Here is a 25568-nt window from a genome sequence, read left to right as displayed (position 1 = left end):
AAACAGTTGCAAGAAATAATATATCCATCCTATTATTCCAGAATTGGGAGTGCTGAAGAGATGATTCTGTCTTTTGTAGCTCAGAGGAGTTCTCATTCTCTGAAAATTATTGGAGAAATGCAAAGTTATTCTTTTCCTTCTATATAACATGAATAATATGGGAGGGAAAAAGATCTCTGTTTAGCCAGAAGTACATAACTACCACAGATGACTGTGTGGTCCAGAGTGGTAACATGGATTATGAGAACTCATTAACACTATTGTATAGCTGAACTATTCCAGAATTTACACAGGTTCAGATAAAAGTAGGTAGAACTGCCTTCAGCATGTGGAGGCATTAGCTTTAATGCCTTGGCCAAGTTGAGCCCTGGCTGTACCATTATTTAATAATACAGATCAACATTTTCTTCTAAAGCGATGTATTATCATGCATACATAAATATTTAAGATGAAATGTGAAAGTTGCCATTCTTTTTGGAAGGCTTATCATTGTTGTGATAGAAATACTCCATTTTTACTGAGCAGAGACGGCGATTTTCAAAGCCAGAACTTGGTTTCTACAAAGCACCTGGCAAGTAAAACCGTAAAATAAGTCTTCTCACTGACTGCTGTGAACCATAAGTTTGCACTTACACAGCCTTTTGCTTAACCAGACTGCTCACATTTCTGCAAGCTCATGCTGGTTGCAAACCAAATATCAGATGTACTATTTGTTTCTTCTTACCGGTAGGTAAAGGGGGGCACTGATGGGTTCAATTATGCACAGTCACAAAGCAAGTCTGTGACAAGGTGGGATCGAATTGGGAGGCTTTTTCCCTGCTCCTACTATTTTGTTTTCAAGAAGCTGCAGCACAGATATAAAGCTTAAAATCCCGCAGCAGGCATACAAATAAGGAATCACATAGGTGATTTTCTACCTAGTCTTTGGCTCAGCTTCTTGCTATTGCTGTACTCCACCGGGCAGCAAAGAAAAACCCTTAGCTCAGGTTTACGGGTAAGAGGGCAGGAAACTGTGCCGGGCCTCAGGCTGGTCATGGAAGTCTTCAAGAGGACAGGGAGGAACGAGGAGACAATGCAGGTCTCTCAACAAGAGGAGAGAGGTGATTAATTCTGTATCACCCTATGGTGGGAAGGGAGAGGGCAAGAGCCGTGGAGAGCCCAGGGAGCTGTGGGTCACCCTGGTGAGCAGCTGGGCACAGCACAATGGGTCCCAGCTGGGGAGATCTCCCACTTTGTCTCAATCAGTTCTGAGCTCTGCTAAATGCCTTCATCCCACTCCAGCTATGCCATGTCTCTGCTTTAACCACTTTCATGCCTCGCATTAAAAGATGGGAAAACGCCCAGCAAGATGGTAGTTGTTCTCTAACGACCCTGAATCTCAACTTCCTGAAGAACAGGGAAGAACCATTGAATCTAGGATTACTCTCTACCTATTAAATGGAGAGAAATGACTGATAACCCCAGAAATGGGGTTAGTGTTTTGTATATAACTGTCATGGGACATTGGAGATTACACTAAGCATTAGGAAGACTTGGGTCCAAACAGAGTAGGCACTGAGCATAAGAAGGGACTCTGCAGGAAGTGCTTGTTTTGAAAGGCAATTTAAAGAAGGTTTCAGAAGGATTTGACAGACCACAGCCTCAGTCATCTTGATGGAAATCTGGCTTCTTGCAGGTCCATTTTTTGCTGCTGTCACCAGATGAAGGCAGAAATGGGAAATGCTTAGGAGAAAAGGATCATTTACCTCATTGCTGTGACAGGCCCCAAACACAGTGGTCTAGACTTGAGATTAGGGAGGAGAATCAGGAACATGGGACACAGCCCACCTCTTCCAGGAGAGCAGCAGAAGGAAGAGGAAGAAAAGACCTGGGAGACGAAAGAGACAGACCTGGAAAGCTGCCAACTTTTAAACCCTTTCCACTTTTAAACCCTTTCTACCTCTTCAGATACTCCAGAGAGAGATAAAGATAAGTGCTAATACAAAAATCTTCCGGCGAGTGTAATCACTTAGGAGAGCATAAACCTACGAGTGAGGGGGCTAGCTGGTGAACAGATGGGGTCTCAGAGATATGAATCTTTTTATTTATTTCTCTTTATGCTTTCAGGTGTAGGACAGCAGTGCAGCCAAGCTCAAAGTGAAGTCTTACGGAAGTGTAAGGGATTTTATACCAAACAAAACTGATTTGACTCACACTTATTCTTGGCTAGATTTCACCCTCTATACTCATACTCCGTTACCGTCATGCACGGTGAGATAGATGCGTGTGCTCAGGTGGTCTGGCCAAGGACCACTTGTGTGTAATGTGGAGAACAAGAGACACAAGCTAGCAGTTCCCCTTCATCAGTGATGGCAAATTGGGTTTGGACGGGCCTTTTACACCTGTTAGAAGCCAAGAGTTACGGTATCACCCTTTTGCCTCAGAATTTTGCTTACTTTGTCCTTGATGAACATCAGCAAAATCTGCTGTGCTTTGTCTGTATTTCCACATTTTGGGGTATCTTAGAGATACTGCCAAGAGGAATGGCCCATGCAACATCCTGTAATTTTGTTGCCTTCCTCCTGTGGGATCTGCTGTTGAGGAACCATTCCAGCTGTTGTTTTATCTGAGCGTAGGCTTTCTGATCTTAGCATAAACACCTTCATTGGTATATCATTGCTGTCAGTTTGTCCTTGGGAACTGGCAGAGGTTTCTCTTTTCACCTTTGTTTTGCTGCTTTTTCTGGTGCTTTCACACACATATTTCTATTCACGCTTCTGTTCAGACCAGATTATTTGGGTTACAAACATCCACAGAGGAGTAACTTTTGCTTGGTGGTGGACATGCTGTGTGTATTTGGTTTCCCTACCACTCCCCAGCAGATGTTTTAAGAAGTCCCCGGGCTTTTTGTGGTTTTATTGTTTTGTTTTATTGGTTCATTGGTTGATTTTTGTCACCTGGTTGAGAATAATCACCTCCATTTTAAGCAGTGATTGCAGTGCCTCTGTAAGTTAAGCAGTCAAGCCTGAGTGTGTCAACACAACCTTTTTTTTTCTTTCCCCCCCCCCCAGACTGATGTGAGGTGAGTTTTCTGGTGCCCTGAGCTGCAGCAATGAGCCTGAGGTCAAGCTTAGTCTCTCAGTCAGGCTTATTAGCTTGGGCACGACACAATGTTGGTGAAGGCTCTGCAGCATCTTGTTGTTTGCTTGCCTCTGTGCACAAAACCCTGGGTGGAAATAGCTGTTGAAATCCAGCAGGAAGACAGCTGCTTTTCTTCTCCGCTAAGGGACAGTACAGGGTTTGCATTAGGACAGCTAACATGCTGAATTTTCATGTCTTTTCAGTCACTGAGATGTGTTTTTCTTGTTTCTTTGCTTTTGTCAGAGCGAGCTTTGCTATTGCTGTGTGTGGAGGGGGCAGATGAGCTCTGCCAGCTGCTTCTGCCCAAGGCTCCTTCGCCCCCTGCCTCTCGCAGCTAAGGGGTTTGTAGGAGCGCGGGGATGCTTGCAGCTCCGAGACACCTTCGTTATCCTTTCTTATTTGGAGCAAGTAACCAATGCCAGTATTAGGCTGGCTTTTACCTCCCTGACCTCTGAGGATTAGGCCCCTACATTCAGGGCATATTTGACAAATGACTCCTTAGCAGGGGTGTTGCCTTAAGCAGTTACTGCTACATACTCTGTTCCTCCTGCGCCACTTGTGCCTACTTCATTTTGCCTTTGCTGCAGTCAGATCAGCTCCCAGGTTCAGTCCCTCACACGACTGAGTGGACACTTGAGTCAGCCCTGCCTGAGGGGCTGCTATAAGAGGACTGAAGTTACAAGAGGGGGATGAGGGCAACTCTGCTGGGGAGTGCTGGGACAGCTTAAAGCAGCGCTGCTAGTGACAGTGCTATCATGGCATCAGAGGTCTGGGAATTTTGATACGGATACTGAAGCTTTAAAGAAGACAGGCAAAAGAAAGCCAGAGAGATTGGCTAGATAAAGTCATGCAGGCTTGGGCCTTGGTATTGCCCATTTGCATGACTACAACAAAACCTCTTGTCTTTTCACGATGGGCCTCCTAAAGCTCATGAGATCACTCTGTCTGTCATTTTACCCCCTCAAAACTGACCAGTTTCATACAAATATGAGAGATGAGTTGAAAACGCAGAGATACTGAAGTTCCCATATGTGGCCCGCTTTGGGAAAGACTGCAGCCTGCACCAGCAGTCACTGGTTTTGCTTGACCTGCGGAGTGGTCAGTTGGCACATGGATCCTGCCCAAGTGATCAGCCCATCTGTGGTTTGGGACTGGCCACAACAGTATCTGCCTCTGACTTAGACAGTATGTGGGCATGTGGGAAGAGCTGGAAGTAGGATGTGCACATCCATGGGCTGCAGTGATTAGTAGATGTGAAAGGCACTGGAGAAATTAGAGGGAAAGGGTGAATCACAGGGGACGTAAGGAAGGAAGAAGGGGATATTGTGTGAAGAGCAGAGAGCAGGGTTGTAGGATGCAAGCCCATAGAAAACTAAGCTTCCTCAGCTCTGCTTCTCCCAGAGCAATATTTATTTTTCCTTAATGTCAGCTCAGGGAGCTGCAGCTACACAGCCTGTACCTCATTAAGGATTATGACTCAGAGGCACAGCAAAATTGAGATATTTGGTCTCGAACATTGCCTAGTTTTGTCTACGTGTGCAGAGGTGCTATTTTAGCTCTTGTGGAGCAATGTTTGTCTTGCTTGCAGTAGGATAGCAGGTTTGGAGGGAGATACAAGTTACTGCATCTTCATCTTTCTTAGGAGACTTGCTACATTAGGAAAAAGAGACTGACTTGCAGGGGCTTGTGCAGAGCAGTGTGGCTATAGATCTACCTTTAACACCTACCACACAAGAAGGGAGCGATGAGATTCTGGCTTTTTTTGAAGAGCACAAATTATATCCATTTTTTTCTTGGTCTTCTTTCCACGGTTTTCTTTCCACAGTCTTCCTAGCTATTCAGTTCACATTGCTCTTTTCAACTGATGAGCAGACAAAGCATATATACTGTGATTTTTTTCCTCAGTGTGAGAGGATGGTCTTTATTCACTTTGGCTCCTCAGAGGAGATGTGACTAGACACAGTCCAAGCACCAGTGCCTGTGTACCAGGCACTCCTCAGCTTTGTTCTCTGAATACCCCTTCTCTCTACTGCTTTTCTTGCTGGGACAGAGCAGTGGAGTTGTCTCCTCTGTGCTGAAGGCATTTCTACCTTCACCAGGGGTTGTTGGGTTGCTGTTGACAAAATTCCTGTTTGCAAACCCCTCCATAATTTAAGCTACATGCTCTGAGGAGAAACTCCTCCCACTCAGTGGCTGCAGGGAAAGCCAAGATAAGAGGGAAGATGGATTCTTCTGTCCCCTTTACTTGTGGGGCCGGGACCGTCCAGCAATAGCCTGAGAAAGGTTGGTTCCCCTTGTCAAAGCTCTGCTGAGATAGAAGATGGTGAAGGTGACATGATCACCTTTATATTCAGAGCAGGGGGTGGGCAGCAGGAGAATTTGTCACTCCCCAGATAGCTAATGGTGCTATCTGGGATGGCTAATGGTGCCGATGGGCTCTTCTCCGGGGGAACTGCTGAGCTGCGAGAGCAGAACTGGGCTTAGAGGACTGTTATCATCCTCCTGCCCCATTTCCCTCTACAGACAACAAACTTGCCCTTGGAGCTGGTAGGAAATGGGCTCCTACATAAAAGCCATCAGCTTCTGTCAAGCCTTGTCCAGGTGACCACTGTACAGTGCGGTTTCCGAGGGCTGCTGGGGAGTTTTGCTTTTAGGCTGCTTGCCCAGCTGCCAGTCGGGGTGACAGCCCCGGCGTGCTGATGCTCACCCTGGTGCCCAACTGTGCCTGACCCGCTGGCCTGGCTCCGGCCCCTGCCTCATCCCCCCAGCCTCCCCCTGACATGATCACCTTTGTAGCCCTGTGGCTTCGGCTCCTGACTTCTGGCTCATGCTGGCGCCACTTTTATCCACCTGTCACGTAGCATGCACAGACCCTTGGGATTACTCTGCCTGACTTCTGGTCTGCTTTGTGTCTCGTCAAGCTCCTCGATGTCCTGCTCACTGTTGACTGTGAGGTCCTGCCTGGTCTAGTTGCCCCCTTCCTGGTTGGGAAGACCTCTCAAAAGACAATCTTCTAACCACAGTTAATTGTTTGCTCCATCAAAGGGTTGGGGGGAGCAAGGGCAAGTGTGTGCAAGGGGGGGTGTAAACAAGGTGGGAAGGGAGCAAGGGATGCACAAACAGGAAGTGGAGAGGAATGGTTTGTGTATCTTCGGTGCTTGTGTGTAAGCACATGGATGTGAGTCAGACCGAAGGTCTGCCTGGCCTAACACCCTGTCTCCAGCTCTGGGGAATGGCAAATACTTTGGGAAAGAGCAGAGGAAATGAGGCATGTGTATATTTTTAATGTGGTAAACAGGCAGGTTCTTTGCAAAGACTGGGAGCATTGATATGGGTTGTTACCTGGCCCCCACTCACACATTTCTACTGTCAATACTTGTTTTCTTCTAGGAGTTATTTAGCCACTATTATCAGCACAAATTAGAATCATAGAATAGTTTGGGTTGGAAGGGACCTTTAAAGGTCATCTAGTTCAACCCACCTGCAATAAGCAGGGACATCTTCAACCAGATCAGGTTGCTCAGAGCCCCAAACAACCTGGCCTTGAATGTTTCCAGGGATGGGGCATCTACCACCTCTCTGAGCAACCTATTCCAGTGTTTCACCACCCTCAATGTAAAAAATGTCTTCCTTATATTTAGTCTAAATCTGCACTCTTTTAGCTTAAAAACGTTACCCCTTGTCTTATCACAACAGGCCCTGCTAAAAAGTTTGTTCCCATCTTTCTTATAAGGCCCCTTTAAGTACCGAAAGACTGCTGTAAGGTCTCCCTGGAGCCTCTTCTCCAGGCTGAACAACCCCAACTCTCTCAGCCTGTCCTCACAGGAGAGGTGCTCCAGCCCTCTCATTACCTTTGTGGCCCTCTGGACCTGCACCAACAGGTCCATGTCTTTCCTGTGCTGAGGGCCCCAGAACAGGTGGGGTCTCACAAGAGTGGAGTAGAGGGACAGAATCTCCTCCCTTGACCTGCTGGCCACACTTCTTTTGATGCACGTGTGATATAGTTGGCTTTCTTGGCTGCGAGAAAAATTAATGCTGCAGTTTTGGGTAGGAGTGACCTGCTGAGAGTTAGAGTCAAGTTTTCTGTAGTCTTACGTTTTCTGCAGGCAATGGATTGCAAAGAGAGAAATATTACAAATGTATATAGCACAATACAGTGCCTGCAATATCCATCTATCAATATTATATTGATATTACATTGATAGCCTCCAGGTATCAATAAATACTTACATTTCTTATTCTCACTGTTGTATTTTTACAACATCCTGCTCAGTCTTTATAGCCCTACAGCAATCACTGTCACAGCTTTTGAGTCCAGGCTAATAGAGGACAACTTGTGGTGGCCTCCACCACCCATTAACTCACCACAAAATTAAGCTAGACATTTATGGAGTTGTCCATTCAGTGCTGTAAATAAGTAGAATTTGGAACATGCACATATAATTAAGCAAGCTGGTTGAACTAACTCATTAGAAAAAGAAAAAAGTAATTAACCTGCCACAGAAATTACTTTAATGCAAAATGACTTTAATGCAAAACAGGTGAAGTGTGGAAATTGAATCTTACTGATTGGTGCTGCAGTCCTTGCAGTTCAGCATGAATTTCTAGTTTGTTACTCAAATTTGGGAGTATCTGCAACACTGTGATAGGTAACAACAGAAAGTCATCATAATAGGTAAGCAAAAGGTCAATGTACACAATTCTGACATCCATCAGTTTTACAGTATGATAGTTTTGGTGCCCTCTGGAGTCCTCTGATTTCCACAGCCCTTCAGTATCTCCGCACGAGGATGACCTATGCTGCCCTCTTGGTTGTTTTCTTTTTTACAGACACAGTGCAAGATCTTTGTTTTTTAATTAAGAAAGTCATGTATAGTTTTTCCTCTCAGTATCTTACAAAAATTCCTTCTTAATGTAGCAGTATGGCAGCAGTGGGAAGGCTCGTTTCCTGGACATCAGAGATAAGACACCAGATGAGCTTGTGGAAAGAGTCCACTGTCTTTAGAAGTAGGTCCGTGTGCACATTAAACACAACTGAGACTTGTGACCTTCAAGGGTAAGATCAAAAGTCAAGCTAAGGTTTGCTTAGATTTTTGCTCAATGTGGGTTGTGTTGAAATAGTATCTCAGGAAAAGAGGACACACCGACAATATCGGGCCATCAGATTGCTTTCCCTCCGCTCACCCCCACAAAGCCAGCTCAGAGTTATTACTGACGGCTGTAAGGGCAAGGTTTCACCTGGGAGGTGTATGCAAATCATAAGCTCTCTGCAGTAACTAGTAATGCTTAATAAAAATACACACCCTGTGCCTTTTTTAGCATGTGTTTTTTAAAACTGCTTTACAAAGGAGGAAAATAGTGTGTAGCTGCTCAAAATGAAAGAAAAAATACTCCCACAAGTGACGACAGTGACATTTTTCAGATATATTTTCTCTTTTCTCTTGTGTCCATATTTAAAAAGCAAAGCAGGAAAATTCTCTGAAGAGCCTTGAATAATAGCCAATTTTAATGCAGAATCCTCCATAGAGATCTACTGGGTTGCAGACAGTGGAACCCATATTACCCACAGAGGAAATGTCATGGTAACCCCTTCGTAGCTGTCTAGCCCTCCCAATTAAGCACTCTGCAAATGCATAAGCAAGCTTACGCCAGGAATGTTAAATGGTAATATGCGACGCTGCAATCTAACAACACGCTTACATTAATATTCTGAAATTATTGTTTACGTTGCAGTAATTCCCAGATACTCCAGTCGAGAGCGGAGCCCCTATAGTGCTGCTCAATTGTAGATTAAAGTTCAATTTAGGCCCTGGAGAGCGTGCTTTCTAAAGCAAAAAAGAGAGTCCCTGTTGGTGTACGGAAGCACGTTTAATTGGCTTCTGCCTGGGCGTGCTGCATTATCCCAGCTGAGGCCACAGCCCAAAGGAGCTGGGACAGAAGGGGGATAAATGCCAAGGGCTTGGGCTGGTTGTATGCACAAACCGTGTGCGTTTTCCCCTCCCTCTTTATCTCTACCTGTCACAGCTATGTCTTCCCACCTCATCCACCCCTTCCTCTGTCCACTTTGAGCCTCCCTTCTCCAGCTGCCCCACAATGTGTTTACTGATTCACCTTTCTTTCTCTTTATACATATACTCAGCTCCCAAAGGCACAGTCTCCTACTAAGACCTCCTCCAAATCAGATTGTCCCTTGCCCACAGAGGGAACCGTCTCCCGCTGTCCCCTTTCCCACCAGAGCTCCTTCCAGCATGGATTTTGTGGCAGCTGGGGCAGGGATTCCCATGTCCCTAAAGGAGGTATCGCTCTGACCCTAACTCCAGCATTACTTCAAGGGCTCAGGACCCGTGCTCTGCTGAGAGACAGGGTTGGTGCCCGGGGCAAGGTTTTGGGCAGTGAGTAGGGAGGAACTCGCCCTCACCCCCACGGATTGCTGCAAATCATCTATTAATTGTGCTGAATGAAAAGCAAATACCATGACGGTATTGCTCAGCAGGATCTTGCCCTGGGAATTACAGCCTTTCTAATTGAGACAGAATAAGGGAAATAAAAGGGGAGTTTGACTTCACGTTTTTGTTTTCCTAAATTACGGAGAGCTCAGACACAACTGCTTACAGAAGCAGTAACCCCACTGTTTAAATGACAAGTTAAAGCTCCAGGGTTCAGCAGCCACGGCTGCTTAAAAGTACCACAGTGCTTGATTTTGATTAATATGAGTTTTGCAAATGGAGCTGGTAGAAATGTCTTATTCCCTCTTCTCTCCTTGGCTGCTGATGTATAATGCTGTAAGCTGACTGGTTTGTGATATTGCTAGGAGAGGAGAGAAAAGACTGGTAAGAAAATATCCCAAAATATATCAGACTGTACTAGGGTAGAAAATGAGCTTCAGTTTGATACAATGGGTTGAAATGTTCCGGCTCAAAATCTGACTGCTATCACATTTTTGTCTGAATTTGTAAAGAGTGCATAATTTTTATCTTCCTAGGTGACACAACATCACCTTCACTACCGTCCCAGCAACCTAGCAAAATTCTAGCTACGTTTTTAGCATTGCTGCTTACCTGCTGTGACTCACACAAGAGCTCTTCCACTAGTATTCTTCACAATCAAAGCTAAAAATAATTCCCTCTAAAGAGACAAAGACTCTGTCAGATAGGAAGAGTTTCTATTAAGCAACAAGCGTTTTTTTTTGTTTTGTTTTAATTTTAGGAGACTCACTTAGAGAAACAGCTTCTTCTTTTGTACTTGATTTTTCTGGGAGCAAATCAATGCATTTAATTTGATTTTGAGCCTTGCTGCACAATCAATAATTCCAATAAGTCTGGAAGCAAATCTCATGGAAAGTGACTCCAGAGATTTCAAATCAGTATGCCTAAAATTCAGATGTGAAATTCTTTTCCCAAAAAACCAAGAGCAGTTTGCTTTTGACCGAATCCATATTAAGAAGACGGCCACACCTGCTAGTTATAAGAGAAGAGGCCACACTCTGGTACTATTCTGAAAAGCTGCAAAAATAAGGTGTAGGAATAACCCAAGGAGTGCAGTCCATGTCTTGGTAGTCCTTCAGGGTACTCAGTTCTTATACGTTGACATACACTTCCTATGCCAGCAATGGTCATGCACGTTTGCCCAAACCCTCAGGCTCTAGACTCTGTAGCAACCTGTTTCTACGTGCCTCGGATGGGGAAGGAGAGCGGGGGCAGAAAACTTCTCCTTTTTATTGGATCTCTGCCTTGATTTTTTGCAAATTAAGGCAGATCCCAGACACGTTCACACTTTGCATGACCGGGCAGCGCTATTAGCCCACTTACTGCGCAGCTGCATCGTCCACATTACTCTCTGCAGGAAGCTAGAGATGTATTCACTTATAGTGGGACTGGATTTAGCTACTGGCCAGTCTCTCCCGAAAATTTTCTTCTTTTTCTAGAACACCAGTTATCAAGCTTTTAGCCTACCCTTCACCCTTTGTCCAATTTCATCTTCTCTCTTGTTACATTATGGTCTGTTTAGCTCAGCCTATCTATTTGTGACAGGTGGGAATTTGGGAGCAATTCTTGGTTACTGTAAACTACCAGGTTTATGTCCATAGTTTCAATGGATGTGACAGTTAATTTCAACTGCAGACCTTCCCCTTTGTCTTTTGAATGATTTACTTTTCTTTCTGTTTATACATACTTGAGAAAAATCTCTACAGAACATTGTAATTTTACCAGTGGTGGTATACATAGTTCTGTGTCTTTCTCACACGCATTTGTGATTTCGAATTTGCTATACATAATAAGGATGCTTTAGTGAGGGGCTACCAATATTTTGACAAGCAGTTCCCACAGAAATTTACCCCTTTAACGTGTGATAGACCCTGCTAAGCACCTCGAACAGATGAGTTTCCACAAAAGAGGGATTTGCAGATTATAAACCACACGGAGTTTTGATTATGTAGGGCGAGCATCTCTACAACACAGTTGACCTTCCCAAAAATCTTGTTAGAACAATTTTTTGGGGGGGAAAACACACTCAAAAAAACCAAACAACCAAAACCAACCAGACACAGCTTTTGTTTTTTCAATTTTAAGATTGCCAGGAGTAGGAAATACACCATAACCATTACTACAGCTTTCTAAGGGATTGCTAGAAATAGGAAATCCAACATTAGTACAACTTGATAATTGTTATCTATCGTCACCTTTCAGATTTTGCATGTCATTTTTAGTTTGAGTTTATAGCTTCAGCTAGTCAATTGGGCTTTTTTGTTCGGTAGGTGGAAGAGCTCTCACTTATCAGATTTCTGTTCCCATGTAGATAGATATTTACAGCTTATGATCTAATTATCACTCTCTCCTTATTAAGATAAACAGGCTGAGCTACTTGAGAAATCCCAGATCTTATTTATTACCCAGTCATCCAGAGATGATGTATAGGAAAATAAAGACATTCTTCTTGTCATGTCTTTGGCAACTTGACTAAATTTGTCTTCAGGTATGATTTTGTGCTAAACCAATCCTTATTTGGTGGTTCTTCTTTCCCATTACTTGTTACCATGTTGCCCTCCTGAATAATTCGGTCAGGTTTACTTCCTTTGAGGACAGGTCCTCCTGCTGCTATGGGACCACCCTGACTGCACAGGTTTCTGTCTACATACAAGCTGGAGCACCAAAACTGAATCTCTCAGTCCACATCACACTTCCTAGGTGTGCATCGCTCACGGAGCCATTGGCTGTCTGCGCTCCTCTTCCTAATTCAGAAATTATTTTCACTCAGTAGCCTCCAAATTCCCCCAAAGTCCTAAAATTTCTTAAGCGTCGCAGGAGGCAGTGATACTGATGCTGGTGGCCATCACTACAAATGATTGCCCTGTTAAGCCTGGAAGGCTGTGTGACCTGAGTTACACCACGAGGCTCAGCCCCATGAAGAAGAGCGCTACTTCTGTGGTCTCTGTGTTTGTCTTGGGCAAGACATTGGTTTCCTTTTTCTTAGAGTGAACTTCCCAACAAATGTTGCCTGTCTTTGGGTAACCAGATTGCCGTTTTGAAAGCAGACTTCACTATTACGTGGTTTCTGTTGAGCAATAGTCCACAATTTTATCTCCACTGTCTTTGATCAAGCATCTCATCAGTTATAATTTGCATCTTAATAGTGACTTCTGGCTGGGCAGAATTTCTCAGATCATCTTCCCGCAGCTTGTAGGCCTCTGTTCACCCCCACCACACAAAATACTCCTCATCCCCTTGGCTGCCAGGACCACTTCCCTGCCCTCTTTCCATGATTTGTTCCTTCCTACCTTGAATTTGAGATGACAGTGATGTTCAGAAAGTGTTTCTTGCCCTTCCATTTAACATAAACTTTATCTTAATTTTAACTAGTGGATAAATCCAGGCAAATGGCAAGGAAAACCGCCATACACTGCATGTATTTACTGTAAATATTTGTGCATATTTTCTGAAACATTACAGAATATAATGCTACTGTGCAAAGTGCTTGGTATATGCAACATGGAGAAGAAAGAAAGGGACAAGTGGACAAGAGGGAAAATGAAGGTATTGTCTTTGGAGGAAGGAAGAAAAAAGAAGTAATTGATTTAGGCACCTCAACAGCACTATGAAAATAATGATTGCCTAGAGCTTTTAAAACGAAAAAATTTTCACTGTAAGAAGCACTAGTTTCTGGTAGGGAGGTTTCAGAATGACAGCAGGTATGATTTCAAGGGAAAAAGTTTAGGGAAATCATATCAGCCTCCCCTTCTGTTTCATGCTAGAGCTGTAATACAGGGCTCCTTGGAGCTGCCTCCAGCTCTCCCTGCGCTGTGCCATGGCCGTATCCATGGCGGAGACTACAGGCATCACTGGTTGGCACAGCCACAAGATCATGACCAAATCAGAGCCGTGATTACATCAGTTTCACTTAATTCTATTTCTTGATTTAGGGGAAGAGAAAATGACACAAACATGACATTCCCTTCCTCTTTCTGACAAGGCAATTACACTGAATTAATCTTTCTTAAGACCTGTCTTAATTGTTTCTGGTTTTCTGCAGTACATTTGTCTGTGTTGCTGGGTTCTTTTTTTTTTTCCTTGACAGAAACTGCCCTTAAACTCCCAACTTAATAATTTCAGGCTGCTTTGAACAGCAGGTTTTGTAAAACAACAGCTATAAAATTTAATGCTGCTAAGGGAATACTTTGGTGTATCTATATAGTATGATCATAAACGCATACGATCTTCAGACAGTGAGCCTAGAAAACTTTTAATTCAAGATTGAGGATATTTCCTCTTATCTCTTATCAGTGAGGTTTCAAAGCGTAACTTAAGCAAAACTCCTCTCTTCTGTGTCATCCCATGCTGACAGCCAGAATCTCCCCACACAGGTACAGCACTTGATAGCCCAACATCGCTGGTGAAGCTTTGAAAATCAAGTAACAACCCAAACCCAATCAGCCCAAGCCTGCTGCGCCTCCTCATCATGATCAGTGCCAAGGTTCCTATTGCTCTAACAGGTGTTGAATCAGGCTCACAAGGAGCAAATTTGGGTAAAGAACACCCCCATGCAGTTATCCACTGTGAGAAGGCCTCTGTACCCCCCTTTCCCAATGAGCAAAGGATGTCTATACGGACAAGGCTGTGGAGCACTGCTTGGTGAGACGAGCCAGTTGGCAGCAGCTAGAAATGCAGCAGGGGAGGGGTAGGTTCAGTACATTGAACATCCTTGAGTGAATTTAGGAATGCCTTTCCATTTAACTAGTGAGGTTGCCACACTAGAGAGGCTTGGGAGAATTTACTTAAAAGGCAATCAAACGGCGCAGGAAGCATTTTTCAGGCACAGCCTGGATTTTACAATAAAATAATTAACACACACTAAAAACTAGGTAGACCATCCCAAGCTTAGAGGTAGGTAAACAAACATTGAGATGTTGATGTGTATCATCCACTGCTATCGCAGCAGAACCCAGGAGTCCTGGGCAATTAAACCCAAGGAAAAATTACAGAAAGCAGTGTAGAGTTCTTTTTAAAGTTTCCAAAGAGTAACTGAAAACATCCCCTTTGTTAAATATATCTCAAAATTAAAGCAAAGCAAATAATCCATACTAGTACCAGACTACCTTGGGATCTTTTTGCCTTCTTGTTTCTCCCTCTTGGCAGAATTTGAGCTCATCTCATGCCTTTTAATGAGCTGTCTCCCAGTTGGAAACAGCAACTTCTACTGTTTTTCCCAAAAACCCACGTTCAGACTGTTTCATCAAACACTCTAATCATCAGTACTTGTTCTAGAAACTGCATGGAGGACTCTATTGTAAGGAAATAATATCTTGTTGATGTGAAAAAAGAAAATCAGGCTATTAATTTTTACTCTCTAGCTTCTCAGTACTTTCAGCAGTCAGTCCTAAGACTGGAAAACTGGAAAATTGTACACACGTGAAATAAAAGCAGGTACGTTGATATATGACATTAGGACAATGATTTTTCTGTTTCAGGATCCAAACCAGAAGGAATTTTTTTATCCCTTGTGTTTTATTGCCACTGAAATAAGTTGGGAGAAGCTGACAGCATCGCAGCACCGGATCTCTAAGACACCCTTTCAGTGTGCCAGGAGCCACGGCATGTAGCTCAGCTTTCAGCCATCACTTGACATTGCTCAGCTGGGTGGAATCACGGAATCACGGAATCTTCAGAGTTGGAAGGGACCTCTAGAGATCATCTAGTCCAACTCCCCTGCTAGAGCAGGATTGCCTAAACCACATCCCTCAGGGCTGCATCCAGGCGGGTCTTGAAAATCTCCAGAGAAGGGGACTCCACAACCTCCCTGGGCAGCCTGTTCCAGTGCTCTGTCACCCTCACTGTAAAGAAGTTTTTCCGTGTATTTGAACGGAACTTCCTATGTTCTAGCTTGTGCCCATTGCCCCTTGTCCTGTCGCTGGGAACCATTGAAAAGAGCCTGGCTCCGTCCTCCTTAAACCCACCCTTTAGGTACTTGTAAACATTAATCAGGTCCCCCCTCAACCTTCTCTTCTCCAGGCTAAAGAGTCCCAGCTCTTTCAGCCTTTCCTCATAAGGGAGGTGCTCCAGTCCCATAATCATCTTGGTTGCCCTTCGCTGGACTCGCTCCAGTAGTTCCCTGTCCCTCTTGAACTGGGGAGCCTAAAACTGGACACAGTACTCCAGTTGTGGCCTCACCAGTGCAGAGTAGAGGGGGAGAATGACCTCCCTCGACCTACTGGCCACAGTCTTCCCTATGCAGCCCAGGATGCCATTGGCCTTCTTGGCGACAAGGGCACACTGCTGGCTCATGGATAATTTGCTGTCTACCAGGACCCCCAGGTCCTTCTCCTCAGAGCTGCTTCCCAGCATATCCGCCCCTAACCTATACTGGTGTTTGGCATTCTTCCTTCCCAGGTGCAGGACCCTACACTTGCTTTTGTTGAACCTCATTAGGTTCTTCTCTGCCCAGCTCTCCAGCCTGGAAGGCAACAAGAGGTTGCAATCAATGGCTCGTTTTGACTAGTCACTCTCTGGCTTTGTCACACCTCTTTTGCCCAGATGTGTGATGCAAACCCAACCAGCAGCAGCAGTCTTGGGCAAAGCCATGGCTCCCTGAAAGAGCCGAGGGTGGGTGCACAGGCTGTTGCGCTATCCCCGCATCTCAGCCTTGCCTTCTGGGCCCCGGCTGTCTCCCTGGGCTGCCGGAGAGGTGGGGGATGCGGTTCGCTCATCCCCGGTCTAAGTATTTTTTTTCCATCTCAAAGAGTAACTGGGGAGCTGCCAGCCGGGCAAAACGTACCTGTGTGTATGCCGGTGTGTGTGTGTATGTGCCTGTATCCTATGTATGTTTATCATTTCAACAGTTAGCATTTTAAAAGCTCTGCTGCAAGAAATATTCCCACGACAAGTTCCGTATGAGGAAAAAAGCCCTTTTTTATAGGTGAGAGTTTTTCGTAGATTGGAAACTGTGGTGCTCAATTATTCCCGTTTGAATCCATCGTCATTTCAATCATGATTCAAGGCATAGCTGGATGTTCACTGATCAATCTTAATCTTTTCTTGGCCTTCATCTTTTTGCTCTTTTCATTTGGAGAAGTCAATTATTATTGCATTACAATTATTTAAATGGGTCATTTTGCAATCATATATAGTTTTACACTACTTCATACTTCTTTCTTGCAAATGGAATCTGTTCATATACTTACTAAAATAGTTACCTACTCTAACGTACATTTATCCAAATACTTAATTTTTGCATTCTTAATGTACTGAGTGATAGAATGTCAGTAAAAAAGAAAATTTATTTGAATTAATTTCTGCCAAGCATTTTTGATAAAGAATGTAACTCATTATAAAATGTAGGAAGTTAATATTTCATATTTATGATTTATTTGCTGTGGAACCTTCACTGGTACCTCCCTGCATTTAAGTTATTAAACAAAGAAAAGACCACTTGCTCCTTTCCTCAAACTTAAAAACCTTAGAACATATTTTTCAGATGTTCTAATTGCTCAAGTAATTGGACTTTTTCACATTTCATGAATTTGTCAAGACTTTATTCAGTCACTGGGTAAGAAAATCTTTAAATGACACTTATTTCAGTACTGAGCAGCGGCTGATTTTAATATCTTGCCATGTATTCTTTTTTTTTTCTGTTTAATGTTTTGAGGGTACTGTCAATTTTAACACGGGCAAAATTGTCTCTTTATGAAATTTTGTTGAGATGGCCACGCAATAATAGCAAAGCCAGAGAGCATGCCGCTCCTTTGACTCTTTAAGGGTCATACAGTCAGTGAGACAAGTTTGGAATTTTCAGGTCTTGGTATCACTGAAGGCAGCAAATTCTAAAGACGCTTTGTTGGAGACATCTATGTTTTCAGGCTTGATTTAGATATGATACCCTTTTCTTCATACTGGTTTATCAGTAATTAATGTTTTTCAGGTGACTTCCTCCCACCAGTGAGAAATGTATTTGGTGTAATTACACTTAAACTTCACATACTTATAGTTAAAAGGGAAAATTTTAATACAAATAACAATATTCATTTTTTAAATGCATCATAAACAAATGGCATATTGTTCTCCCTTGATGAGCGTCCGTAATGAATACTGCAAAGCACTACTATGATACGAGATGGATAATTCAAGCAACATTGTAATTTTTCTTCTCCTCCAAATCTCAATTGAAATTAATTAGTGCACACACTATGCCACTGTCTTTATCATAAGTGTTTGGGCTGGTCTGGCTGACATCTCGCACAGCTCAGCGCACTTTGGTTTGTTTGCTGAAGTGTCTGCGTCCATCAGTTACTGTCCTTCCCCTCTCAGCAGCCTGAGGGTGGCTTTGGTTTGTGGTGACCCTCTCACGCAGGGTTCGCATCGCCTGCACGTCCTTCGAGGATGCAGCCAGCACTGGCTGGACACAGCACGACCGCTCCCATCCCAGGGAATGTCTCCAGTTTCCCACTTCCAAGCACCCATTCAAGGCATGCTGAGTGCTGGTAGCTGCTGGGTGGTAATAAGGGGATGGAGTTAATTCCTATCTCCTAGCTCTTCCCGCATCCGCATTCGGCACAGGCGAGTGTCGAGAAGCGCCCAGTGGCACCAGACACTGCACTTCGCGCCGCGCTGTGGGAATCTCACAGTTTCTGGTGGGAAGGCCCATGATTATCCAAGTCTGCAAAAAGTCTGTAATTAGTGGGGCTCCTGGTGCTGTGCTTCCTGCAGAAACACTAATGAGCTGTGTCTCACCCCAAAAGCTGCTCATCAGGGAATATGCATTATTATTATTATTTATTATTATTGTCAGTGAATCTTGCCCAGGACTGTGTTTCAGAAAAAAAACCAAACAAACAAGAAAGCAGCCACAGTGCAGTACAGCACTGCAGAATCCAAGGCACCATAAAAGGTTCTGTGCCTTTAGCGATGACTGATTTGGTCCCATCACCCTGCAGAACGTGAGAAATAGCACGTCTCTGTGCAGCCTCCCACAATGATTTAGCAACCTCAGTTGCCCCTCAGTGGTCTTTGGTGAGAATGAAGCAGAAGGATTCGTGTGTGGGACAGTGAACTTTGTCATGCAGCTTCTTGTTAGTATCTTTTCCATTCTTCAAGTGATTATTTGATGAATCTTGACTTATAAATAGGGCTATAAAGAAAAGGCCTCTGTTCTTAGACCATGTGCCCTCTGGGTGTGTTATGGAGGAGAAGTATCCTTTGCTTCTTGCAGTGCCTTTATTGGTCTCTCCTGGCAAATGTCATATGCCATGTCAAATCTACAACTTCCATCTTCCCTTCTGGAGTGCTAATACGCAGAGATCTTCCGGAAGATCTGCGAATATCCACTCATCCTTTTGATTAGATTCACTCTGTAATGCAAAGCTATTTCCAGGGATGGTTTCGGCTGCCCTCCTGTTCTCTTCTGCTTGTCCTCTTTCTCTCATAGTGATTCACACCATGTTACCAGGGGAGTCAACTCTTAGCCATAGTGCTACTCTGCTCAAAACCTCTTGCCTGTATGTTGCTTTGGATTTGCTTGGTTTGAGCTCTGTTAACTACGTCTTTACCACTATGGCTATAGATGATCTATAGCAAGCATATTAGAAACAAGTTATCTGGATGTATTATTTTTTTTCTGTCTCAACAAGGGCGTTTAGAAGCAGTCCCCAAATTCAGTCTCTAGTTTACAATGGGAAGTGCTTCTTTCATGAATCCTTTAATCACTGACTTACATATATGATTTCATAGAGGTATAAATCTTACCATGAAGTCAGTCATAGTTTTTGCACTTGGATTAATGGATACTCTGTTCCTAACCAGAAAATGTTTGCATTAAGGAGTGCTTTCTAATCTAGACTCCATTTTACCAGTCCCACACTTATTTTGCTATAACGATCTCTTCATTCTCAGTGTATATATGGGAGCAAGCATAATGATAACAGGCTTTTGCAGCCCCAATCTCCCTACTGAAACTTGCGAAGCACCTATTGTCCATTTTCTTTGCAGCAGATTTTCTTACTTTGGCATTTGATTACTGTGCATTACACTTAACCAGCACTTCATGAATCCCTGGTTCTTTCAAATACATTGTTGGTTTTTTTTATCTGACAGCAGAGACAGTCTGCTTCACATGATGATCCACTTGGATCTGCCTCAGAGACTCCCTATCAGTAGTTGCTGCTTTTCTCTTCTGACACAAATGCATCCAAACATTTCTTCCCAACTGCAGATATGCTAAAGCACTGCTGATGACACCGAATCTGCCGTACCTTACTCTCATTTCCATTTCTGGCAAACACAGGCAGTAACATGACTGCGAAACTGGCATTTCTCGGAACTTCTGGTTCCTGAAAGTAGATTTTGATGCAACCATGGGATTTCTAAGGCTCTGTGAATTATAAATGCCTTTCAAGCTCTTACGGGGTGCGGGGGGGTGTGTGCAGGGAGAAGGGTATGTCCACTGGCTCCTTTCTCTCCTCTCCTCGGCTTCAGAAATGTGACAATTACATTGAAATCTGCAATAAGAAAATGGTATATGCTCTAAACTGCACAACAATTCGCCAGTATTATGTAAACCAGAGCATCAGCAATAGATGTACAGACCAAACAGAGACTGTGACATTCAATTTTCATCTCGGTGATGTCTTGGGAAAATTACTCATGTGGAAGGATTAACACATACAGAAAGTCTACAAAACCATACAAGTAAGCCTGTCTAAGGGAAATGTTGCCACAGCCTTGCATACTAGTTCCCACCTGGGTTTGGGGGTTTATCTAATACCCTTAGCCTACGACATTAATTGATGGCACAAATGGGGTGCGGTTTTTCTCTGGGGTATATTGTTGTAATGCCACTCTGACTCTGCCAGCATCACCAAACCACACCTGAGAAACCAAGGAGTCGGGTCCATAGATCAGGGATTGTATACGATGATGACAGATAATATTGGACAATCTTCTCTGGCTTCATTCATACATTAATAAATCAACGGAGATTTATTTTATGATACATACAGCAGTACCACTAAATCCTTGTCCTTTTAAAGCCATGTTTATTGAGTTTCAGGCTGGCAAAGCCATGCATTACTCCAGAAAAGCATTATGAAGTATATCAAAACCGTAGCGGTAAAGCATATCCCCTTCCATGTAACAGCAGCTTACTGTGCGGCAAATGCTTCCAAAACAAGGAAAAGGCAACTTCTTCCACACAGAGGTAGGAAACCAAGTCTTCATCTATATTAGGGATCGACACATTGCAGTCTTATCTTTTTGTGTTTTACATGTTTATACATAACAGGGCTGCCTGCCAGGAGCTCCGGCCAAAACCAGCAGCAAGGGCTTAGCTCCGAGTGGGAAGGTTTTTGCTGGAGCAGTGCAAGAAATAGGTACATTGGTTTGTCAACGTTCAATTGTAAGTATGGAGGCACTGCCTACGGTGCTGACTGCCATTAAAAACAGAACAAAACTGAAGGGTATGTGAGTGCCACTAAAGCTAGAAGGCAAGGTACTGCAGTTGATGGAGGAGTCCTCCTAATGCAGTCCTGAAGATGAGGAGTCTCATTTGCATTCACATTTTGGCCCCCATCCACCGTTCTGGCAATGCAAAGGAAAATCAATTGACTAAGCTTCCAAAATTGCTTTAAAGACTCAAATAATGTCAAATCCGTTTCCTGCATCTACAGCAATTACCAGAAAATTCAGAATTAAGAATCTCCGGTAAACTCAGCTCTGTCTCCTCGATCCTATGCATTAAGTGGGGGTTTCATTACCCCATCCTACTTCTTTGTACAGATGTGTTCTACACACAGGTCAATTGCACCGGTCTTTTTCACACTTGGTCTGGGAACCATGCATGATTCATAAGCTGTCAGAAGGTGGTTGATGGAACGGGCCACCAAAACTCAGTATCAAACGTACATGCACCTTTCCATGCATGCAAGCAAGAAAATAAGCAAGTTCATGAAAGGAAACCTAGTAAAGAGATACCCAAAGCTGAACCTAAGGCTTTCTCTTTGTAAATGAAAACCAGCACGGGTGCATTGCAAGAGAAGATCACTTAATTTTATCTGAGGTGGTTATGTAGCCCTTGAACCAGATAAAAGAGCATTGGGCTAAGTGATGTCCAGCCTCCCTTCCAGACCCACACTTCTGCAGCCACACAACGCGGCACGTGCTGGGTTCATTTCACCCAACACACCACAGCTGCAGCACAGCTGTCTACACTGAGCTGGGCTCCCTGTCTCACCAGTGGGAAACAGCCCTTGCTAGGAGAGCAAGCCTTGCTCTGGCTTTTGAGGTTGAAAATCTACCATGAAGAGAGGGGTTAAATCAAAGTAGCATTTATCCAACATTTCCTCAGATCAAATTATGTATACGACTGCGACCCTGCCTTCCTTGTCCAGAAAAACTCCCGCTAACATTAATGTGTATTTTTTTTTTCCTTAACAAGATGCACAAGATACAGTCCTTAGATTACAGGGGGAGGAAAAAAGGTAATTTCAGTTTAAGTCAAGAGTGTTTGATTCAGCTCCGAGTGCCTTGTGAGAAGAACAGAACTAAAATTCACCTGAGGGCATCCAAAGATAACGAATGCAATTTCAAGAGAAAGTATAGGGATCTGTAGTTACAGCAAAATGTGTAATTTGTGTATTTGTGCTTGTGTGAGTTTATTGTTTTTCTTTTGCTGAAGAATAACTATGTCCTATTCTAGCATGAGTTTCTTGTTGCAGAATGACTATTTCTGTCTGTGATGATGAAGACACTTCTGTAAAGAAGTAGAATTAATTTTCCAGTGGAAAAGATACAAATCTGATTTTCCTTAATTCTGCCCAATAAAATAGTAGAATGTTGCATTTGTTTTTACTTATTTATTTAAACTTCACAACCCTTTTGAAAGATACGTATGTGTAAAGCATATGCACATACTTATCTGTTGTTGGCAGTCTGTAGTTTCATTAAGTTTTTATTCAAAAAGCGTACACGGCATTGGGAAAAACCAAATTAAATTACGCTTGGATTTAATAGGATTTAAAGTCCATCTCCCACCACAATGGCAGTTAAGCACTTAGGCATCTAAAGCGCACGAAGGGAATTTAAGCCGCCTTCCATGCCTCCCAACTCACACTGGTGCCTAAGTTTTCTGCTTAAATTTTGCTTAGCTGCCTGAAGTTTTTTCAACTACGCGCATGGAGATGAAAATCAAGGGATGTCACCTCTGGCTAAAATGCTCTGGCATTCCTAAAACAGGAATTCCTGTGTCCCAGTCTCGTAAGCAACCCTGTCTATCAGACTTTCTCAGATCATTCCTAATGGAGACCAGCACTAGAACTGAAAGAAGAAAGAAAAAAATCAAGCTGTAATTGAGACATCTGGAAGGAAACTGTTTATACAAACTCAACAGCTTTTGAAAAGCAGGGCCCTTATAGGCACTCCACATCGGCATGTATTTTTAGCTTGTGACTTCTTCATTTCTAGTCATATTTCTTCTAACATACTGGAAGTATTCATAATTATGGCGATGGGACTTTTTTCTTTAATGCTTGCATAACTCAAAAGTGACCAAATGAAAGCTGACTACACTTTCCCAAAGGAAAAAAAAAAGTTTTATGAGTTCAGAAATTTCAGCGCTAACGGAGATTAATTTTCAGGTAATTGTTAGAAAGCTGGGTTTCTGTTGCTTTGTCAAAATCAACTGCACAACACTCCCGAGAACACAACAAAGCAGAGAATACTGTAGAAACGATTATAAAGGCAATGTTGAACATTTGGTAAGCTAAGAGGATATTCGGTTAGGTTGGATTTAAAGTATTAACCTCTTCAGGAGATGAATTCAGGCTTTCTGCGTCTTTTGTATCACATGCACATTACTGCATTGTGTCGGCATGTGTTTTTGGTGAAGACCTCAGATTAATTAGAGTTTAAATTTAGGATCGGATGCGTCAACGCTAGAAAATAGCTGTGTTGTTGTTAGGTCGTGCTTTCACTTACGTGACCAGTGCTGTTTACGTGCGCTTGCCGGAGCGCCCCGCAATTTTCAGTTACAGCTGAGACCCCGATTCAGCGTCGGCTTCAAGTCTCCTTGCCCTTTCAGCAGCTGCCGCACCGCGGCTCCTGCAGGACCTGCTGTACAAAACTACAAATGGTCGCCTGGCTTCTGCTCACTCCAGAAGCCAATCGGGGCTTCACTGCAGTTGAAGGAGCTGCCTCTGGACCGAGGTGTGGAACGTGACTCAGACATGGCTCAGCATTGAAAACTAACATGGAAATGTCCTCCAGTGATTTCTAACTAACGGTATGAGAAACGAGAATGAGATCTGGGGGGTGGGTTATATATCCGGTGTGACGAGTACAAAAGGCATACATTTCAAAAAACATGCGAACCGAACCCCCACTACTGTTGAAAACAGTCTCCTCAGGTAGAAAAAAAATCTGCGTCTCCTAATTATACTCACATTTTCAGAAAAAATTGACAAGGCAAGTGAAGATCTATGTACGAGACACTCTTTCCAGCAGACCCTGCAGACCTGTTGGGGTGATCTGAAATCGCTGCTTTCCTGATGCTCTTAAGCAGATTTCAACCACTTCGGTATGTTAAGTGTTTTTTGCTCAACAGAAAGGGTTAGTAGTGGTCTATTAGAAACCTTGCTTCGTGCACATAACCAACATTGCTCCTGTGGAAGAGCTCATTTTAAGCCTGGGAATGATAACGGATGAATATCAGGATGGTTGCTATCAGTTTCACTCCAGAGGCAACAGTCAGCACTTCACAGAGATCTCTTACCAGCTGAGAAAGAAGATGCTGTTTGCCAGTAAGATGTCAGAACACAGCTGAGCAGGAAGGTGGAAATTAATTTCTTGGCAAACTTTATAGGTGCTACCTTTTGGGATTTGTTTTTTTCCATGCAGTTTCTGTATGCATCAAAGTTTAAATGTCTTTTCTTTCTTTCTCTTCTGTATCTGTCTCATGCTAACATACCCCAGGAATGCACCATCCTTTCAGATTTTAGTTTTGATCATTTGATTGTTACATGCACAACGCTCTCAGTGGACACTATAAGCCTGTAAGCACTGCAAAGGAGGACCGCCAGCATATTAAAAAAATAGGGAATTTATACTTTCCTGTTAGTTAAAATTCGAGCAGACCAGAAACGGGTCAGGCAAGCTTAATCGTCTTCCTGTTAGTGATACAACCTCAAAAGTCTTCTGACTGAAGAAATTATGTCATGCTCCGTTTCTGCAATCAAACTGTCATAAGCTACTTGTATTAGATCATTTCCTTCAACGAGCTACTTCTTATCTGGACACGGCCTTCTGAGGTATACTAAAAGCTCACACACAGAAAAAAAAATGGAAGCTGTACTCTATGTGCATCCTTGTACAAACCCAGAAGCTGCAGAAAAAGAAGCTGCAAATACCCATGGTACTACCAACGTGGGAAATGAAGACAAACAGGAGGCTCAACACCGGGACCCTTAGAGGAAAGCTCAACTGCCTTTGTCCTGTCTCGGTTCTGAGTTACGTGAAATCACCTGCAATGCTCTCCAGGAAGCCACGGAGGCTGCTGTAATTTATGGCAGCCTACTATAAAGCTACACCGGCATTAGGAGACCGGCCAAAGATTTTGTGATTGGCCAAGCCGGCATGGGCTGAGCAGCATTAGATACGGCTGATGAGAACTGCCAGCAAAAGGCTGTGCTGGAGGAGATAGAGGTGGAAGAAAAAGCTGCATACGCACCTTGATCTTAGGGTAAAATCTCTGCCTCTTACTAGAACTCACGTACAACTGGAAACCAGTAGCGAGTTCTGCAATGATAGGAAAAGCGCAGCAATTAAGGGATTTAATGGCACTTCAAGTAAACACAGAACATAAATATTTAGTTATTACTTGTGTGTACTTTTCTAAAGTAGGTCGAGTTACGATGTTCTGAATGTCACATACCGCAGGCAAAAGAGGGGAACATTTGGAACCTAAGTAATTGTTAA

Source organism: Rissa tridactyla, chromosome 1, assembly GCF_028500815.1.
Source record: "Rissa tridactyla isolate bRisTri1 chromosome 1, bRisTri1.patW.cur.20221130, whole genome shotgun sequence".
Taxonomy (NCBI): domain Eukaryota; kingdom Metazoa; phylum Chordata; class Aves; order Charadriiformes; family Laridae; genus Rissa; species Rissa tridactyla.
The sequence above is the reverse complement of the archived record's forward strand: the minus strand, read 5'-3'. Positions refer to the sequence as shown.